The sequence below is a fragment of the Gadus macrocephalus genome, chromosome 21, assembly GCF_031168955.1.
Source record: "Gadus macrocephalus chromosome 21, ASM3116895v1".
NCBI classification, from domain to species: Eukaryota; Metazoa; Chordata; class Actinopteri; order Gadiformes; family Gadidae; genus Gadus; species Gadus macrocephalus.
The window spans coordinates 3,315,475-3,321,154 of record NC_082402.1 but is presented as its reverse complement, the minus strand read 5'-3'; positions in this window follow the sequence as shown (position 1 = coordinate 3,321,154).

The following is a 5,680-nucleotide window of genomic DNA, read 5'->3' as shown; positions in this document are numbered from 1 at the left end:
TTCAAAAGATCCAAAGACAAAGAAGCGGTGCATTACGCAATCAGTTCTATATTTCTGCATCCGGTACGTCACGGACTAGGTCACGTGTCTTGGCCACATAACGCGGAAGCAAATCGCTCCTGTATGATGCCCTGCGCCACTGAGCAGTTTCCATAGGAATGAATGGGCGGCCATTTTCGGTCTGTGGTCCATCCTTTAATATGTCCATGGGTAGTACGCATTCGGAAACGTCTTCCGTACTACAGAATGCATACTGAGTATTCGGACGCGCTATATTTTTTGCGTACTACAAAATGCATACTAGGCTATATAGTATGCAAGTATGAGTATTCGGATGCAGCCTAAGTTTAGGGAATTACTTGACATTGACTTAATGCTGAACACTGTCCTCATCAGATGTGGTTGGTGACATCAAAGGCATGCGCTACATCGATTATATATAGATATAGATATTTATAATGATATAGCTAAGTTCAATGTCTTCATGTTCACGTTAACCTTTTCATCTCACCAGGTGATAATTGCAGGGGGGGGCGGATCCTTGCAAGTATTTACTTCCGCTTTTACAGTTTACAGGAATGCCTCCGCACCGAGGAGGTGTTAGGAGGAGGAGGTGAGGAACCTTTGAGTCGTTGCACCACCTATTCAATTTCCACGGTCCAATGTGCCAGTATAGGCCCGATGTGCAGACACTGGAATGATGTGACTCCTGCTTGAGTGAGCACTAGAAAGAGTTGAAGAGGCGGAGACAGTGAAAAGAAAATGAAAGTTAAAGGAAAGCGAGCCAGAGTCTGAGCTTTACCAGTCCAAATACGGAACATTTCTAATCTCCCGATGCGCGGACAGCTCATCACTAGTCAGAGAGCCAAGCCGAAAAGGACAGAGAGAAATTTTGAAGTTCCACATGGCGGGGGGGGGGGGGGGGGGGGTGCATAAAAACATTGTTTCTATTTGCATTTAAATGTGTCTGACCTCCTCCCACCACTAAAAGAGACGATTGCATCTTAAGACAATTCGCAAGTAATTACAAACTACAACCAATTACAAGTATCGATATTGTCTGTCTTGTAATTCCCGGGTCGGCCATGCATGCGAGAGAGCGAGAGGGCTCGTTTTAATCAACGGCCTCGCTTGAACTTAAAGCCGGCGAGTTACCGATGGTGGGCCAAGTCGGGCAGAACAGAATGTAAACGCAACAGGCACACACCTCACCCAAGCTATCTGTACACGCTGGCAAATCGCCCTTCTTCCAATGTTTATTCCTTTCACTGACTTCTCTAGGTACATAAGTTGGAGAGAGACTACGGGGAATGCACAAATGATTCCAATGATGAACATTGCGCATTCGTGTTCACATTGCAGGCACGAGTAGTCCATTAGTGAGCTAGCTAGTGACAGCTTCTCCCCGGTACAGACACAGACGTCAGTGTGGGTGGATTCACAACCCACTTGGACTAGCACATACGTGCAAATGCACGCGCGCTTGCTTATGCACAGATGCTTATGCACGTGAACGTACCCATACACAGACTCATGCACACAAGCGCAGATGTACTCGGAGAACGACAATCATACGCACACACAAACGCACACACGCATACATGCACGCACACATACACATGCACGCACACATGCACACACAAACACACGTACACACACACATAGATACAAACACACACACACCACACACACACACACACACGCACGCACGCGCGCACACACACACACACACACACACACACACACACACACACACACACACACACACACACACACACACACACACACACACACACACACACACACACACACACACACACACAAACACACGCAGAAAAACAAATTTTACCACACATAAAAGGTGGTGAAATTAAAAACTCTCTGCCTAAGGTATTGTGTGCCTTCCCTTGAATTATATTTTTTCGTCCTATCAAATAATGAATCTGAATCTGATTTACCTCTCGGTATGATGCTTTCTCTTACATGCTGGTTGCTGCTCTGATTGGATGCTTTTTCTGCAGGGCTGTGTGTGTGTGTTTGTGTTATTCTGTCTCTGTATCGGTGTGTATGTGCGCATGTAAGTTTGTGAGTGTATGCGTGGCGTGTGTGTGCGTACACAATAACCAAAGCAGTATAGATTGTCGATCTTCCTATTTCCTCTTGTAAATATAATATTTTGGTTACAGTTCTGAAGGATTTCTGAAAGCTCCGGGATCAAGGCATAGTATCCATCACACACACACACACACACACACACACACACACACACACACACACACACACACACACACACACACACACACACACACACACACACACACACACACACACACACAGACACACGCACACATACCTCCCCCCACACACACACACACATACACACACACATTCTCACACACACACGCACTGACACACACACACACACACAGACAGACAGACAGACAGACAGACAGACAGACAGACAGACAGACAGACAGACAGACAGACAGACAGACAGACACAGACACACACACACGCACACACACACACACACATATGCACGCAAGCACCAATGAATCACTTTTCTAAATCGGTACATGCTGTAGTCATTCTCTCAACTCGCTTTCTTTGGGTAAAGATTTTATTAAACTGCCACTGTTGATCACGTTGAAACCTGTACCCTCTCTATTTTCTCCGCTCTCCCTCTCTGGCTATTGCACACACGTGCACACACGTGCACACACGTGCACACACGTGCACACACGTGCACACACGTGCACACACGCACACGCTGGGGGGGGGGGGAACTGAAGGTGGGGGGGCAGCAGTTGAGACTCTTTGTGAATGACGATCCCGGTGCAACGTTCCTGCTGTGCGAGGAAAGCGATACTCACATAGCTACACACTAAAACACAAACAAACAAACAAACAAACACACACACACACACACACACATTTGTGTGTGTTCTAGGTTTTTATAGTCGTGTAGGGTTTTAGGCTGGTAGGGTTCCCTGGTAGCGTTAGGTTCAAGAGTTGTTAGTTATGTTTGACACCAGGGCTTTGGTTTTCATTGTCCGAATTTTCAAGTGGCTTCCCGGGGTCCCACGTCACCACCTCTTCAGGATGGGCCCTTGGGCACAGAGATACTGGCAACACACAGGAGTAAGATGTCCCGAGGAAGGAAGGAGAGTGATAGAGACTGCTAGTGATTGCTTAAAGTCATGAAGTAATATTTGCTCATGCTACGTGCATCTGTTGAGAGTCATAACACAAGGAGATCCCAGGGCATGGTGAGGAGTGTCACATCAAAACAAATCATTCTTTCATATCGGTCTTTCTGGCGCTCTGCAAACAACGTTACTAAATTGGACAGAGATATTATGCTAAAACCCATGAGAATTAACACGTGTGTTTATGTGTGCGCATTACATGACAAAGGCTCATAAATAATGGAACACATTCAGGTTTTATTGTATCGGTGTGTGTGTGTGTGTGTGTGTGTGTGTGTGTGTGTGTGTGTGTGTGTGTGTGTGTGTGTGTGTATGGGGGGTAGATTTGTGTTAGTTAGTGTGTATTTGTTACAAAAAAAAATCAATGAGGAGACCAAAAATAATAATAATCTCAATTTCGCACACACACACACACACACACACACACACACACACACACACACACACACACACACACACACACACACACGCACACACACACACACACATGCACACACACATTCAAGGGCAGCAAGTGTAGTGGATGAGCTGGTTTATGTTCAAGTGTTGCTCCGTGCACAAACCGCATCGACTTCACTGCTGGAGGGGGGGGGTCCTCATTGTTGGCCCGGTAACCTCAGGGAGACGAGCACAGGAGTCTGAGGCAGGGACGGCGTGGGCGAGGGACAGAGAGAGAGAGAGAGAGAGAGAGAGAGAGAGAGAGAGAGAGAGAGAGAGAGAGAGAGAGAGAGAGAGAGAGAGAGAGAGAGAGAGAGAGAGAGAGAGAGAGAGAGAGAGAGAGAGAGAGAGAGAGAGAGAGAGAGAGAGAGAGAGAGAGAGAGAGAGAGAGGGAGGGAGGGGGAGAGAGAGAGAGACTGTCATTGAATTGAGAGGGAAGGACTTGACAATGTACTGAGAGGTAGGTGGGATGTAGGGGTAAAGAATATCTTAGTGAGGTCATAGCAAGGCAGCTGCATTTATTATGAAGGGTATTAAAATGAGGTGAGACACTGGAACTCTCTCACTGTGTCTCTCTGCTCTGTTTTCTGGTCATGCCGATGGAATTACCTTACTCAAGCAGGACATGAACCCATCAGGGCCCAGGCCCTCGTTTGGGAATGTGTTTGTAGTTTGTGTGTGTGTGTGTGTGTGTGTGTGTGTGTGTGTGTGTGTGTGTGTGTGTCTCTGTGTGTGCGTGTGTGTGTGTGTGTGTGTGTGTGTGTGTGTGTGTGTGTGTGTGTGTGTGTGTGTGTGTGTGTGTGTGTGTGTGTGTGTGCAGTGTGTGTGCGTGCGACGTGCGTGCATCTTAAAGTCACCCGGCAGGATTTGCATCTTTGTGTGAACATAGATCTTCAAGCGGCTTTCCCTCCAAGCCAAATCCTTACCCTGACCACCGGAGCCGAAACAGTACAACTGACTTAGTCAGCCTCACCCTGTCACATGGTCTATCACACACACACATACACTCACACACACACGCACTAACACACACACACAAGCACGCAGGCATAGGACTAGGAACCACACACACATCTTTATGGTCCGTGGTTGAAAGTCGCACAGATTCTTAGCTTTTCTTTCCCTGAGATCCTTTAATTTTTACAGAGGTCCGTGGGCGACTAGGAATGTTTCACGTGGCCATTCCTATACGTGTATGCTGGTGCGTATACCGTCGACACACGGTGCTTATGCTAGGCCTGTCTGGTTGACTAATTCAGAGGCATAAACAATATGCAAATGCGGTGGGCCTACAGATGGTGGCTACGGGAGGCTCGTGAGAGCCTCATAGTGATTAGTGAGTTCTACCTTCACGTAATGGGATATACTCACATTCCCCCACACGCACTGAATGACTATTGCGGCTCACATTTGCAAATTTCACACATTATCTATAACTCATGGGCATGTTTCCGTAATTAGAGGTTTTTCCATCCGTCAGAGGAATTGGTTTTAAGTAAGCCCCTATATTTTATTCCCTGGGACATGAACAGTAGGCCCATTTACTTGCATGAAGTAGTTCAGTGACATTATTAATAAAGATCACTCCCATTCCATCCTCCATCGTCCTGACTTCAACACCATTAACAGGACTTATCTTAGAGAGGGTTAGTATTTGTGTGCATGTTTATTTGTGCATGTGTTGCTGTGTGCATGTTTGTGTGTGTGTGTGTGTGTGTGTGTGTGTGTGTGTGTGTGTGTGTGTGTGTGTGTGTGTGTGTGTGTGTGTGTGTGTGTTTGTGCAGTTAGCATGAAAAAGCTCATTAGTATGGAAACACTAATCGTTCCACATCAGAGTGCAAGCTTTCATCTGTGTACATGATCATGTTAATTGTTGAATATTAACCTTTTGTTTATTTCTGTCTGTGTGTCGGTGTGTGTGCGTGTCTGAGTGATTATGCGGTTTGCACAAACACACACACGCTGTGGACATGTGTTTCTGCATTTATGTGTGCATGTGTATGTGCCCCAAGATCAGACGTGTGTGTGTGTGT